This window comes from Chamaea fasciata, unplaced genomic scaffold (assembly GCF_029207755.1).
Source record: "Chamaea fasciata isolate MVZ Bird 193981 ecotype frontalis unplaced genomic scaffold, bChaFas1.0.hap1 SCAF_3, whole genome shotgun sequence".
NCBI lineage: Eukaryota > Metazoa > Chordata > Aves > Passeriformes > Sylviidae > Chamaea > Chamaea fasciata.
In genome coordinates this window covers 40,066,953-40,083,461 of record NW_027094088.1, presented here as the reverse complement: position 1 = coordinate 40,083,461, position 16,509 = coordinate 40,066,953, and the positions used below count along the sequence as shown (strand labels likewise).

Sequence of the window (16,509 nt, the reverse complement as noted above, 5' to 3'; positions counted from 1 at the left end):
GGGTTGGAAATGGCACTGTAGGTAGCAGTCAAATTGTAAATGGAAAGGGGTATTTTCTCCTTCTTTTTATTGCAAGCAGCCTGTTTTATCCTAACAGTTTGTATTTGGACTACATTTCCAGACACATAAAATTTATGTGGGAATAAGGCAGCAGAAGAGGTGGTCCTTTTTAAAACTCTTTTCTTTTTAAATGGCATTTCAAAGTGAAGATGAACACTGGTTGAGGTAGAAAGTCTTTCTGCAGCTCACCATCTGCCATTGCACAGGGTATTACAACACATATTGGCTTTACTTAACTGTTAATGAAAAACTACCATCAACAGCTGCCATCACTCCCACTACAGATTGTAATAAACAATAGCCCATTTGGCTAATAGCCCTCATTCTCCTGCTCTAGAGCCAGGGATATAGCTAGGGAGTCCAAAAAGAATCAGTAAAACTGAGAGACAAGGAAAGATGGCTAGAAGTCTCTGATTGATTTCACTTTGCTTTTGAATTGTATTTTGCCCAGCCTTGAAAACCGTATTTTAAAAAAGTGTGTATATACACATATATGTGTGTGCGTGTGTGTGTATATATCTATATATAAACTGTGGAGGCATTAAAATTACTCCAGTTTTAATTTTCCCTGAGGTCTTTTCTATTAATCACGATGGGAGAAGGGATGGTCCACTAGCCAATTATAAAAAATCCACTCTACTTTCATAAAACTAAAAATTAACAATTGGATATGTGTTCAATTTCAGACTCTAGAATTTTGCTCAGCTTTTAAAGTCAGCTTTGTTTTACCCCACTTTTAATTAAGTAATGAAATATTCTCATCATTGTCTCTGAGGTTTTCTGGACTCAGAAGATCTCTGCTTCTCTTGAAGCATCTCAGTGAGGTTATCAGAGTCTCAAGGGTCCTCCAAAATTTCTGCTGGAAATTTGGCTGATCAATATCGGTTTGGCCAGTCTTATTTTCAGACAGAAGAAATCCAACTTCTTAAAATGTCTTCAAACATCTGCTTGTAGCTGTTCTTGAAATCCTAAAGTCGAGTTCTTTGTTATTCACACTTAGAAGAGTAACATAGGAGGATCACTGTGGGGTGAAATCATAGTGTTTAGTTTCATACAATGCTGTCGTAAAATTAGTAAGACACATTTATGACTCAACATCTTCTCCAAATGAAAAGGAAAGCTCCACTGAGCTACTTCACAGATCAGTAGGAAAAGGAAAGATTGGATAACTGGAACAACTAGCAGCTCTGTTGTGACATTCACAAGACCATAAATCCCAATGGGGATGCAGATACAGAAAGCACAGTGCTAAAACAGGGGCAGACTCTCTTTTATCCAGACTTCACTCAGACCTCCTTAACTGAGATACTGTTGAGAGAGGTACACTAAGGGTTTATGCAATAAGCATAACTGGTCATTTGTGCAGTAAATGACCAGCCTAAGAATGGCTTTAGAGATATGGAAAACAAGCTATTCTCAGAGCTATTCTAGAACAGTTGGATATTTTCAGGCTCTTGACTTGTTTCCTTTACTTATCTACTATATTTTCATTTTCTACTTTGAGAAATCCACACCACATAATTCCAAACAGTCAGCTATATTTGGAATTAAAAATGTTCACTTTCATTTCCATTGTTCTTCACCCTGTACAAGAAGAGTGGAGTGAGCAGATGAACAATTTTTTTGAACATATGAGACTGGCAAGACCAATACTAGAATAGTCAAATACGTTATCTAAGTTTTTTTTTAAAAAAAGACACTTGAAAATTTAAAAAGAGGTCTAAAGGAGCCAGAATAGTTTCAGTTGGCTAGGGAAAATGTGTTACACTAGGAAAATGAAGATCAGCTTCCTTAGAACAAGGAAGTCCAGAAAAAGGGACAAATATCAGGAAGTTATTTGAAAAAGTATACAGAAATTATTTTCCTGGGATAAATGAGAAGCTAGAAAAACTCTAGAGTAAATGGACAAGCATTAAAATTTTATGTAGTTAGATATAAATACACCTTATTTTCAGTCTTTCCTCTTACCAGCCTCATCCCTAGTCTCTCCAGCAAGGGACACAAACGCATAGAATGAACTACCAAAGGAAATAGCAACTTCTGCATATTTGAGATACTCAGATGAGGATCAAATTTGCATTTACCAAACAGAAGTTACTGAAATCAGCATGCAAGTAACTGGATGAAGTTTAGGGAGCATTTATAGGGAAGACTTCAAACCCAGAATATTTCATGGTCCTTTGTGGTTTAAAATATGTAGTTCTCCACAGCCAGCATATGAAATATATCTATATCTATATCTATATCTATCCATATATATCTATATATCTATATCTATATATCCTTAATCTATATAATATATATATCTTCTTGTTCTATTAACAACTTGAAATGCTAAAAAGAAGTAAATATCCAGTGTAGTTAGCACTGACTCCTGATAATTCAGATGTCTCCAACCAAGAACTATGTCTAGCACTACAAAGATATTTATGATTGCTTCTCATAATGCTATGTACTTTGGTGTCTTTTCCAAAGTTCCCTCCTTTGGCACAGTGCAAGATTCCAACACTTAGCAGAGTAGTAAGCTGAGACACACAGAACATAAGAACTAAATGGGAACATCTCTTCCATCACTCTCTTCAGCCACCTGCAGGACTTTTGCCTTTATACCTTTTACATTTTTAAGAATAGGTGAAAGGAGCATTTTCTCACCTTTGCAACATACTTTGCATAACTTAAATAAAGAAATATATCCAGTTGCCACACATCTTTTTTTTTTTTTTTTTTTTTTTTTTTTTTTTTTTTTTTAATATGTCCATTTCACAGGGAAAAAAAGAGTGCTAAATCTGAGTGCTAAATATCTGAAATACACTAGGCAGGAACAGATTTAATGGGAAGATTATTCCTTCTTTCCCTCCGATCATTTAATTTGTTTGAAAGCATGAACTACTTCATGTAACACAGTCCCAACTTCACAGCTGGATCAGACCAGCCCACAGCACTAAGAAAACCTCTTATTTTATGAAGTTGCTCTGAGTGAAAGCAACCACACATTTACTTTCACAGAACTGAGGTTGAGGTTTTCTGTACCACGCCAGAAATGCAGGCACTGTTAAGACCCACAAATGCTGCCCAGAGTGCAGATAAAGTCAGAGTTTGGGTTTATAAACAGTTGAACCCCAAACTATCTAACACAAAACGGGCTTTTTCAAAGAATATATCTGAGGTGTTACTCATTGCTAAAAAGACTATGGACACCTGGTTTTCCTCGGCATTTCAGTCATATATTTGACATTAGAACTGTCAGAACATGTTGCAATCACTCAGATGACTAATACATTGAGGTATTTTTGTGGCTGAGGGCTGGAATACTTCCCACATTTCCCCTTTTGTATTTTCAATAGAGAGGGATTATCCCTTTCTTTCTCATTCCCTGTTAAGTCCCTAAAATGTATACTTCATCAAAACACAATGTCCAAGGATGTTAAGAGCTATAGAGCATCTACAGTCCTCCCTAAACTGGACACTCTCTGTAATCTGCTTTTCTGGGAGCTCATGGTCATGTGAGGATGAACCAGGAATCCGCTTACAGGAGCAAGGATTTGTATGTTTGTTGTCCCAAGACCAGCACCGCTTGAGTTCCCCTCTGCAAAACGGGAAGCTGAGGCCAGAGTGCTCTCAAAACTCAGTCTGGTGTCAGCCAGAATTCTAATGGTAACCCAGAGACCCTTCAGGTTTGCCATGCTCAGGACAGGCAGCTTCTGAGATTCATCTCAGCAGAGATCAAGTACAACTCCATGAAAATAAACTGAGGTTCTTAAGTACAGTAAAAATGGTTCTTCATTTTTCCCCTCACATGAGAGCCATCATAGATATGTCTAGGAAACTGAAATTCAAAGTCCAACTTATGGCATCACATTTCCCAGTAGTCAAAATACTGTCTTGTCTCTTCTGCCCCAGTTCAGCATTGACTTCTGAAGGAAAATCATTCATAATTTCCCCTTTAACAGGAAAACCACCTTTATTTAAACGATTGCATAGCCCTTCATTTGATATTAGCTGTACATGAAGCACAGAAACCAATGACCACTTCAACTGTCTGAGGATTTGTCCTCATCTGTAAGGTAGGTGAGCTTACACCTCCTACCCAGCTTGCACTGACCTACCAGCAGGCACCTCCCTGCCAAGGGTCCAGCTGCCTGAGGGGGGACACAGGCTGCAAAGCAAAGGTTATGTTTTGTAGGGTTTACAGTTGAACAAATTGAGGCAAACCTTAAATTTGCTTGGTCTTGCTTTTGGGATCCAAAAGTTTTGGGATTTTGGCTCAAGACAAAAAAGGATTGTATCTTGACCAAACCCCAAATGTTTACAAACACAAAAGGATTGTATCCTGATGGACAGAATGCAAATTCTATTCTTTCTTGGTCTTCTGGTTTTGCTCTGCCTTTTGTCCAACAGTTTTCTCTGAAACACCTCACAAGAGTTATTGCCTTCCTCTCATCAGCTTTTGCCTGGACATGAGCAGTGGCAACCTTTGTTTTATGGAGGCATAGAAGGTCACACTAATGCCTGTTTTCTGTGTTACAGAATGAAATCTTTGTTGCTGAAAAGGCTTTGGCACATGCCACACAATTTCTTTCCAAGGATTTGGTACCCTCTGTGGACTTTATTCTTTGTGAACTTTATTTTTTGTGGCAAGAAGACAATTTTTGAAGCCCTTGTTCCTTCACACCAAAGCCCTGATTCCACAAAAGCTTCTGGACTCACTCAGGTAAGTCATCCTATAGATTTTTGCTGTCAGTAAAGGTAGCCATACAAACAAACATGCCATGGCTTTGCACTCTTCTGACATATTTTGGGCAAACACTGATGTCCTTTTGAAATAAATCCAGGATGGATCAGTTTAATAGATTTTCTTTCCATGCAATAAGAATGGATATACTAAGCAGAATAATAAATAGCATAATATTAACCAGTGTTATATAGCTGAAAAATCTTACTTTGTAACACAGTGGTTGATGTTTTTATTAGTAACTTCAATCATAAATATTCCCCCTTTAGAGTGATCAGCATCTTCAGGGCCTTTTGATTATTATTATTTTGTTTCCTCTTGGTTTTAACTATAATGTGCTTTGCACATCTCAAACAATTTTCATCTGAAATCATAAGTTACTTCACAAGCATGAATTCATTAAACCTCACAATGTCCCTCTGAGAAAGCTGTTTAACAATACACCCATGATATGGATACATAAATTCTGGCACACAGATATTAAGTAATTTTCCCAAAGTCACAGAGTAAATCAACAAAAAAGAACAAAAAGAGATTTTAAGGGATGCATGCTGCCAGGTCACACAAATATGAACATGGAGAAAGATCTTCATAGCTAACACAAAGGTTACAGGTTGTTACTGGTCTGAACCGAGCTTGAGGTGCCCCATCCCATACTGCCTGCTAGACCACGGACTCCTCCTCCTGATCTGAGTGTTTCAACCGAACTGCTGTGACAACAACAGGGTAGCATCACTGCCACCACACAGCAGTTTAGATGAAAAAAAAATAAAATCTTTTGGGTTTGCCTGTGCAGGAGCTTTATTTTTCTTTGCTGAGGGTCATCCCCATGATAATCTGGAGCACAGGAGCAGGAGAGACTCAGTGGCTGCAGCAGCACAGCAGCTGCAGCTAGAGCCTCTCTCCCTACCTACAATGAACCTTGGCAATGGATTATTGCCTTGTACCCCAGGTCCAAGAGCACCTAGAAGATTTGTGGATGCCCCATTCCTGGAAACGTTCAAGAACAGGCTGGATGGGGTGCACTGGGTGGCATCCTGCCCATGGAGGGGTTGAAACTAGATGGTCTTTAAATGCCCTCTTCACTCCAAACCAGTCTGTGATTCTGTGATTGTATCTCTTAATGTCCAGGAGTCTACTAATACCTCTTCAAATGGCCCTGAAGTGTAAAGGACCTCAGGACACAAAGGAGCTTGGCAGAGACAGATAAATTTTCACTGCCAATGCTTCTGTTTCTCCAATGAAAACACTGCTAGTACATGATTGTCTGACATGGTGACAGGTTTTGTGGGTCTTCTCTTCTGCTCAGGAACTGAACTCTCAAGCCAGGTATTTTTAGTGCAGGGAGGGTGCAGTGTCTATGCAGCATCACAAGTTCTGCAAATGCAAGCCCACGACTTAGGGAATAGCTGAGACAATCTGCACCTACAGCGCTGGTTGAAATCAGTGGGTCCTAAAGGTACCGAAATATCTCTCCAAACTGGACCAGCTTTGTCAGCTAACTGCTTCAGGTAGAATTACACCTACTTACAGGTAGAATTACTCCCAGTTAACAAGGGTCCAAGCACTTTCAGAGCCTCACTCATTCTCTCTCAGAATGCAATCTCAGTTACAGTCCTATATTGACCCCAGCTCAACCTTTCCTCTCTCCATTTTTTCCGCCTTATTTTTCTCTCAAATGCTACAGAAATTGCTATCCTGGAACATGAAAACTAATGTATGCAAATTGTTACACAGCATTACCACAGCCATGATGCCGCTATATTTCTGAGGTAGTTAATTACCAGGATATTGCTGTTTGTCTGCTCTCTATCCTCTTGTGCTGCTCCTAAAAGGAAACAAAGGAAACAACATCAGAGAGACAAAGACAGAACTCAGTCCCCTATTAATAACCACCATAAAGGAAATAAAGGATTAAAGGTCTTTTGCAGCACACATGGCATACAGCTTTGTATGGCACAGATGTTGAAGAGGTTCTTGGAACTGTGTCTGCACCTGATCATGTTATTCATCAAAAGATAAACCTTGAGATCCTTTCTTAGTTTACACTGAATTGCTGTAATTGCCAAAAGTAATTTTAGAGCAGTGAGATCCAAGTGAAAACCAAGGCCAGTGGCAAGAGCACTGCTTGGAATCAAACAATGCTTCTAGTCCTGATTCTGCCACTTTCATGCAGCTATCATGTTTGCAGGTGACTTTAACTGCTCTTGCTGTCCTTGTTTGTAAAAAGAATGGCAATGTTGTCCCTCAAAAAGTATTTTGGGATTTACCTTAGCACTGAAATTCAAATTTCCTGCTGTGTCCCAACAGGGCAATATCTTCTCAGAAACTTAAAAGTCAGGTCCTCACAAGAGGTGAGCAATATCATCACCAGACTTTTCACGCTCTCTGCAATCAGTGATGACTTTTCTGGAAACCAATGACAGAGGGTGGTCCTGAATAAAAATTACATATTTTAGCCTTAGGAAGCATACAGACACTTGATTTAAAAAAAAAAAATCAAGAAGCCCTATGGATTCTAATGACTGCATAATTTTTAGAGCTGCTCTGCGGGATTTAATAGTAATTTTAAAGGGATAGGTAAAATTGCCATATTGAATACACAATTACTTATTGCATTTAAACGGTATTTATTTTTAAATTGTTTCTATTGGTCTCATTCAATCTCGTTACGATCACACTTGGGCTGGTCCTTCTTTGTTTTATAGGACGCTTCCATAAAGACCAGGCTGCCCCTGCAGGTGACATCCATTAAGAAGGGTCAGTTGCTTTGAAATAAAGAGAAAGAGATAATGAGAAAGCCCAGCTCCCACCGAGGGGTAGCACCAACACCCCACCTCCCGTTATCTCCAGCCAATAACGCTGTGTGGTGATGAGGTAATCTTGCATTCGATGCTCTAGGCAGCGCTTCGGTAGTTTGTAATTTTCCTTAAAGAGGAAAAAACTGAGAGGCTTCCCTGCGAATGAGCATTTGATTTCAGATCTTTACATTTACAGGGAAAGGGGGGCAGTGGGGAAGTGTGCCAGTGCTCAAGCTTTTCTTCCCTTCCGTCTTTTGTAACACATAAGTGAATTTGAAGTGTTTTACTCATGCAAGTTAAACAAAATCTAAGCAGGTGGTTTGTTTCCTGCTGTAGACAAATCCCAGGATGGATTGGTTCCGAAGGCTTCTGCGTAAATTTAGGAAACTGCAAATTTTATATCTCTCACAAATCAGTTGACTCTTCTTTCATCATCCTAATGGAACGAAGGTAAAACAAACAAACAAACAAACAAATAAATATTTTGGGTCCATGTTTAAGACATACCAGTGGGGGAGAGACCACAGAAACAGCTTTGTTTTCCTCAGCCGGTGTATTCTGCAGGCATTTCAGCCACGCCTGCTATTTCCTTTGACAGGGGGAACAGCTCCTCCTGTTGAGGCCAGCACTGGCACCTTAAGCAGTTGGTGTGGGGGGCGGCTCCGCTCCCAAAACAGCAGAGCACTGTCACCTAAACCTGGGAAGCAGATTGTGAATTACAGACAACGTTCTGGGAGGAAGGCACTAATTCCCCTCTTCACGCTTAGGCCCCAGGCTGCCTCTGCAGGCTTGTAAGAGTGGAAGACAGCACCTTGTTAGCAGCTGAATATTCTTGGTGAGAAGTCAGGACAAGGCAAGGAGGGGTTGTGCCCAACAAGCCTGGACCAAACCATCACTGAAATCCCCCTGACTGTACCCAGAGCAAGAGCCATCCTGGTGCATTTCCCCATCACTCTCCTGACTGCAAGAGTGATTTAAAATGGATTAACTGCCCTCTGTACTTGCACATCACCAACTGTCCTTGGCTGGCCAAACATTTTTAAGTGCTCATTTTTCTGCTACAAAAAGTATTTCTCCCTTCAATTAAGTGCAATTACCCCCGCCATCTCTTTTAATTGTTGTATTTCCAGAAAATATATTCCCTAGGGGCTTTCTTGCCAACATGAATGGATGTTTTTTAGGGGATTATATTGACTTGCTGGGGCTGACATCCATCTTTCATCTGCAGCAAGCCCGTGTTAAAACTCCATGGACATGGATGCTGGGATGGCTCATGGGCATGGGGGTGGGGACAGAAATGGAGCTCCAGAAACACATATCTGAATAGCAGTTCTGCCTCTTGAACCAGAGCCAAAACTCCACAGATGCTCAGCTGGATGAGTCCATATGGAGCCTCTGGGGCTGGGAGCCATGGAGATGTTACTCATTTTTGAGATGACTTCCAGTGTAATTGCTGAAGTAGCCCCTTTTCTTTGTCTCAGCAGGAGTTACAGTGGGAGACCAGAGATACACAGCTTGGCTGTTATTTTACTGTACATCCAGACTGACAAGGGCAGTGGGGAATCAAAATCTGCTGCCACTTTACAGAGCTCTCAGCTCCAGTCTGATCAGGAGGAATCAAAAAAGTGGGAGCATGTTCCCTCTTCGCAGCACATGTGCTTCAGTACACTCAGATACACATATAAAAAGTCCAGTGAAAAGAATGGAATGAACAAGAACTTAAGGCAAACCCACCTCCTGTGTTGAGTCCAATAGCCCTTCTCCTTAAAGGCAGGAAATGCACTGGCTTTGTACAGCACATTTTGAGAAGATTGAAATACAAGAGATAGAACAGCTTCTGAAAATAATAAAAAAAAAAGAAAAAAAGAAAGAAAAAAACCCCACTGTGTTCAATTAACCTTGAAAAATGAATGAACTGTTCTTTGATTTATCTCAAATGCACATTACAGTAGCCTTTTAAATGCCTGTCTTCTTTCTATCTGTAGTCAGCTTCGTAAAAGATGTCTTTTCATTGCACAGGGGTTCCTCCCTTGCCTCTTCCCTTTCTTCTCACACAATAGAAAAGGCATTTTGGACAGACTTCCTCACTTATCTCCACTGCATTTATTTTTCCAACATGAATGTAGCATTACTTTTGGCAGTACAACTTACATCCTCTGCACCAGCAATACAGCATGAGTGTGCAGAACCATGACAAAGATGCGCTTTAAAGTGTTCACAGGTGCCTAAGTTGCAACACTGAACATTGATGAACATACTTGTCCATCCACTCCTGGGGGTTCTGTTCTGTAAAAGAGCTCTGCCTTCACACTTGTGTTGTCCCTGCAGGACCAGCCATGTGCTAATTCAAGGATGGTTTAGCCTGTCTGAGTTAGAGGGGTTTGTAAAAAGCCACCTGAAAAATGACAGATGAAGAATAAACAGTCAACTCTCTCTTCCTGCCTTTTAGGTTACTTCTTAACTTGATCCTTATTCCTGAAGGATAGTCCAGAAGTGGAACTGGTTTCTCCATGTTGCAGAAAGAGTGGTGAAGAATGAAAGTACATTGCAAAGTGGGATCATTTGAAATTTTCCTTGCTTCCAGCAGCCTGGAAAGGAACACACCTAGCCTCTAAAATTCAGAATCGGATCCTGATTTTGATGCTTCTCAGTCGTTATAGGTTTTTAACATGCTGATTGTCCAGCAGATCTGGACCAGCTCATGATAGGGATGGACCCATGCACAATACCCTGATCATCTCAGAAACTGACTGTCTATATAACCTATGTAGATGTGCCAGTATGATGTGTGATTTGGGCCTGTGTCTGAATTAAACTTTTTATGTTCAAGAGTGATGCCTCCTACAGGGGAATACTGTGAATAAGACCTGATTGTAACAGAGACTGATCCCTGGATCATCTACAGGTATTTAAAACTTTAATTTTGAGGGACTACAAAAACTGTCACTTCTCTGGGAGGAGGAGAGGAAACAAAGTCAGTCACAACCAAGAGGGGAACATCTAAAAGAAAGAGAAATGTTTTTTGGCAAAGTGCTGAGATAAGAACTAAGTCACCCAGGCCAAGAGAGTCAAAATATACACAAGCTGTCATGAGAGAATAATGCTCAGAGGAAGGATATGCAGACATCTAGTTTGGATGAACAAGGATAGACATATGGAAGGAGAAAAAGACTCTGAAAAAGAAGTTGAGGGAGCAAAAAAAGAGTGATGGGAAGCAGTGAAGTCTGTTTGTTTGAGGGGCAAAACATGTGCCAGACGATTTGAAGTACATCACTTTGAAGATGACCTACTGTATCTTAGTGGAACCTGCTTTCCTGAAATGCATGAGCTCAGCTCCTGATGGTCAGGGGTGCTTTAGAAAGGCAAGCAACATCATTAGTGGTTTTGACCTTCTCACATAAACGAAGATAAATTGCATCACTACTGCCTCAGCTGCCTCCTTGAAGTAGAGTTGGCTATGACTTCCTCAATTCAGAAGGAAAATGAGAAATTCTGGTATAGGAAAGAGGCTCCTCATGCCTGAAAGAACATGCAACTTCAGGATAGGCAGTGCAGCTTCTATAAATGAGATTTTCAAGGGGTTAAAGAGCAGGGTGCAGGTAGGATGTGGCACAGGAAGGAACCATGGACATTTATTAGCAAGGAAATGGCCATTGGCAGAGAGACTAAGATATCACAGTGAGAAGGAGGAATAACAAATCCTAGCCATTATCTGTTCTCTGTGTGACTATAAGCAGGCTGTAACTGCAGTGCCTTTCTCATCCCATTATCCTGTGGAAAATGCTTCCCCCACTAAACACAGCTGTACATGTCCTTTACGTAAAGAGGGAACAGTCATATTCTGTCACAGCCCTCTACCACACCTGCATCCAACATTAGGGCTATAAAGTCTCATCTTGTATTTCATTAATCTGACCTACAAAAAACCCTAAGCATTTTAGCTCTATGATTACAAGTGTGTCCTTCTGTCCTTATTTCATGTAACCTCTTTTGTCACTTGTGACAATATTTTATCTTTCTTTCTCCATATACCTTCAGCACTAAGTGCTGATGTAAAAGCACCTCTTCAGAGTCTGTTCATTTTATGCTGCACTATGTCTGTGCTTTCCATCCACCAAACCATCTACCTTTTGAGATCCTTTGCCCTGAATAGGTGACTATGACACCCTTGAAAGAAAATGAGATAACACTGAGGGGAAAGGTAACAAACAATGAGGGGAATCTCAGAGACCACAGAAACTGGATGTCTGAAAATGAGACAGCACTCACCTGGTCTTCTAAACAGAGACATCATCATTTATCTTGACTAATGAGCTGTGTGCCACAAAATGAGCAGACCCTGGGATTCAGCTGCACTGAATAACCTCTAGTGCAAGCTGCACTAATAGGTAAACATCACCTGGTGAAGAGGGAACAGGCTTAACAAGCACAGCAGAAGTTGCCTATGATTATTACATGAGATAGGGAAACAAACAGTATTTATTTAAACGGATGCAGACAAGAGGTTTTTCAAAATTCTTAAAATAACCATCTCTGTTTACTGTTTTTACAAGTCACCTCATGAAAAACAAATTGAAACCTGGTTCCCTAAAAACCTCTCTGCTCACCACTTAACAACCCTCTCTTTGTCTGTTGGGCTGTGACAGTGGGGATCATTTTGAGATTAGAGGAGGACATTTGTGCTTTGTGCCAGCAGTGAGTGTTTTTTTACTGGGACACATTTGAGTGGCACAATTTAATGGCCCCACAAACATTGCCAAGGCAAAAGAATTGGCCACTGACACAGAACCCAAGAACAACTGGCACCAGAATTTTTAGTTCTCAAAAGTGGTGCAAGAATATTAAAAAATATGTAGATCTCTAAGCTTCACTGCACTCATGAATTATTACTAGCTACTACAACCCAGGTGGCTGGAAGATGGATCATCTTCTAGGATTTCAGGATATGCAGCAGCATGTTAAAGGAAGACTGAACTTCCATTAATGTTAATGGAAAAGCTTTTATTATCTTCAGTAGTATGGACACAGTCCTAGCTGAGCCAACTTTGCTGGGCGCTCTGAGACAGGCAAACCCAAAAGGTACTGCCTTAAAGCACTGCCTGGATACAGCTTTTAAGACAAGGCATTGTACTGGGGGTGGAGAGGCAAGCAAAGGACAACAGCTGATCAATTTGAATCCATGGGGAGAAGCAACAAACAGAATGTGATACTCAAGCTGCAGACTGGCCGGAGAGAGAGCAATATCTGTCCTGCAGGGGAAAAACATTCATCTGAGATTCAGATTAGTTAAGAACAAAAGGCATGAGTAATATAGTCTTATTTATCCCAACTGTTTCATTCATTCCTGTTCCAAAGGAAGGAAGTAAAAAGAGCAACTGATAATGTTTAGAGTTTTTGTGGCACTGCTCATTTCAAATTAAAAACAGCCATTTAAACATTTTGGTACAAAGGATAATTTATACAGTGGTCACTGAACCACTGAAATGCAGCCTCCGCAAGAATAATATTGTTTGAAGTGGCAGAGGGAAAAAGTGGGTTTGGTGAAAAGATGATGAAACAAATAGCTGTTGCAATGAACAATGTCAGGAAGTGCCCTGTGACTGCACAGGACTGGGAGGCCCCCTTCACCTAAGCCAGCATCCAGAAGACACCTGCACAATACCCGACCAGCCTCAGCTTCCCTGTGGAGAAGGGGAGGGTTGAGTCACAAAAAATGAAAGGCATTTTCTTCTGAAAATAGTTCCTTCCTGCTGATATAGCCCCTAAGCACCAGGAGGACATGAAGGAGGGACAGGCTTAAGTAGCATCCAGATATAGAATTTGGGACTGCCAAACCAGTATACGTACTTGTCAAGGGACCCCAGTGTGTAGTCAAGGCCTGCTGTGATGTTTATGTGAACAGTACAAAGGCAGTGATTGTCTCCTTCTTGATAATTGGCATATTACACTTATCAGAAATGATTTTTATATTCAGCAAAAGACCCATTAGCTCCCCACACCTCAGCATTCATGTTGCCAGCAAGACACTTGGTTCCAACAATAAAATTACTGAGTGCTCCCTGGATGAATGGAGAATGGCACTTGGCAGGGAAGGGCACCTGTTTTCTGGCTTGTCTCAGGGCTAGGTAGCATTTCTGTTGCCTTTCTGCTCCCTTGACGTGTAGTTGAGGACAAAAGATGAAGCAGAACAGCATGGAGACTGTGCAATGAAATGAAGAGGTTTGGCTTTTCTAGGATGTATTTGAAGGAATAAGCAGAAAGCAGGAAAAATGTCTTCAAAGTAGAGAATGAATTCCTAACATCATCTAAATGAAACAAGCTTCTCCTCATTTATGCTGTCAGGATATTAATGATTTTAAACAGGCTAGTCCAAGAAGTAACCAAGTAAAAAGGGAGGACTGTCATTGCTGAATACCTCTTGTATTCTCCTATTTCTGCCTCTGTGACTGCAAGCTATTTCCTGATAGCTGAAGGAGATGTGTCAGCTGGTGTTGGCCTAAGACTAGTGAGGACTGCAATGGGCTGGGCAAGACCTCAGTGGCTTCACTAAGTTAAAATTCTTCCATTACAGGAGAAGAAAAAAGCTAAAAGACATTCCTGACCAAAGCACCACTTCACCCTTCCCCTGCTTGAAATACAAACCCAGGAGAAAGAGAAACCCTGGGCATCCCTGGGCAGAAGAACCTCCTTGGGACTGTTCATTGTAGGGGATGGGATTTTCTTGTGTGCAACATGGATAGCAAGCTCTGGAAAAGGTCTGCCATGAGTATTGGGCAGACAGTGATGCTTAAGGATCACACAAAGCCTTCCAAATCTCTGAGGAGCTCTTCCTATGTCCATTTACTTGTAGTGACATCATACTCCACCAAAACAGCAGAGGAGTAGCTGATCAGCATGAGATCAGAGGCAGCCACCACAGGCCAGTCACTTGGAATTTGTCATAAGCAGTGTTGGTTGCACCAGGCACTTTCCTAGGAGGTCTCTTGGGAAAGGCTCTCTATTTTAAAAACTTGATTTTGGCATAACAAAATCTCAACAATTTCTGTCTTACACCAGACTGGATTAATCCTTGAGGACAAAATACTTTGTATATACACAATATATAGATATTTTGTCTATGCCTCCTGTGTGTGACTGCCTACTTACCCAGTGGTGGTGCTGGCCAGTTATAAGCACATTATGCATGCTTTCCCAGCACTGAAGGCCTCCTTAATACTGGAGATCCCTGACTGGCATCAGGCAATAAAGATGTCCAAGCTCTTTTTCTCTGCCAGAGTCCCTCAGCTTCAGACAGCAAAATAATATTTTATTTTTGGCACATAAAAAAGCCCAAGCAGTGCACAGCTAAGATAGCATTTGCACACATGTAGGTGTGTCAGTTAGCTAGCTTTGCTTCATTTTCTCCCACTTTCAGAAATTAAACTTCTGGTAGGCATTGGCAACTTTGATATGACATTTGACTTAAAAGGAAAAAAACAACACGCTCAACAGTGAATTTGATTGCAGAATGATTATTGTGTGACTCACCCCTCTAAGTATAATAATGGAGAGTTTATTAAGTATGCACTTGGGCTCTGGGCTGGCCACCTACACTCAATTTCCTCTGACTGTGGAATGTCCTTTGGCAGCTTTGCAGCTAACCAATACCCCAGAGTCTGAGGAAAACATTACAACTTGTATGGTATTGGTCTAAAGGCTGTGGGTTCATATTTCAGCCAGCCAGCACAAGATTACTTGTAAAACACAACCACACCTTGTGAGAGAAAAGAATTCATAGGGCCATGACTGGAAAATGTGCGCTCAGAAAATAGAGAGATAAATACATTAAAACTCCTAGGTAGGGATCACATCAAAAGGCAATTTTTCCTGTTCTGCACCACAACATTTTGGCTCACAAGCCAGGCAGCATGGTTGCTAAAGGAGGAGCCTGCCTGGCTACAAACCTGCGTTAGGTGACACACAAGTGTTGAGTGAAACACTGCTCCTCCATTCAGCTACTGGAGTGCCGTGCCCTAATGCACATCCACCACCCTACATCATGCTATCAGTAGAGCTGTGACCACACCTGTAGAAATCCCTAGCTGGACATTCAGCAGATTTCATGTCAGACCAAGTGGAGGCTGCTGTAACTGTTTTGTCCTTCACTTCTGGCATCCTTCTTTAGCTGGATGTGTATAAGCCATCCTGAAGTAGAGACCTCTGCTTAGCCTGTTTGTGGCCCTCACAGTCATTTAAAGTAAGTATGACTGTATGCAATTCTCAGTCACCTTTGGTTCACTGAGGTTCATCTCATGCCCTTTAAGCAATTCAGTCCTACAAACAACTTTTCCTGGAGTCTCTTCTAAGGAAGTGGAGCCACTCCCCTCTGAAGAAAAGGACTCCTCTTCTTGTCCTGCCAGTCTGGTGTTGTTCTTAGCCTGTCCCAGCCACAGCACAGCCAGTAGTTCTAAAACCTTCTGTTTGTTTTTTTCATTGCTTATGTAGTGAGAGGAAGGGGCATTCTGCTTGACCCGCTGCACAGCTAAGCACTTTATCAAAAACAATTCCATACTTCTTTCTTGTAAGCCCTAGGAAATCATAACAGTTTTCTTCACCTCCTTCACCAGTCCTCTGTGTTTTGTCAGAACAAGGGAACAAAAAGAGAGGTGGTCTTTATTTCAGTGGCAGCTGGACTGGCCTGAACTGAGTAGCATCTAGTAAAATCCTAAGTAACAGCATTTTAGAAAGGGCACACTAAAGTATCAGCATGAAGAATCCCAAACTAGAGACATTGCAAAGACAGAACAATCAGTGTGCAGCAGAGCACTACAGCAGAGTATTTTAGCACTGGATAGTCTGAAACAGCAGGCCTGTAACACCCAAAAACCAACAGCACATTCAGTGACTTATTGTATTTTCAGGAAAAACAAAAGTCCA

General features: G+C 41.1%; 2 long non-coding RNA genes across 3 annotated transcripts; one reads left to right on the top strand and one right to left on the bottom strand.

The window, feature by feature from the left end:
• Positions 1 to 1,051: 1,051 nt before the first annotated feature.
• On the bottom strand, positions 1,052 to 7,185 carry LOC136287677 (uncharacterized). Its single transcript, XR_010720252.1, has 3 exons — positions 7,063 to 7,185; positions 6,577 to 6,620; positions 1,052 to 1,081 (listed from the first exon to the last, which is right to left on the bottom strand). It is a non-coding gene; the product is annotated as an uncharacterized lncRNA (long non-coding RNA).
• Positions 7,186 to 7,607: 422 nt separating this feature from the next.
• Positions 7,608 to 8,753, top strand: LOC136287676 (uncharacterized). 2 transcript variants are annotated; one of them, XR_010720251.1, is made up of 3 exons: positions 7,608 to 7,669; positions 7,930 to 8,043; positions 8,361 to 8,753. It is a non-coding gene; the product is annotated as an uncharacterized lncRNA (long non-coding RNA). The 2 variants fall into 2 exon arrangements; XR_010720250.1 differs by having other exon boundaries at positions 8,192 to 8,753.
• The last annotated feature ends 7,756 nt before the right edge of the window (positions 8,754 to 16,509 follow it).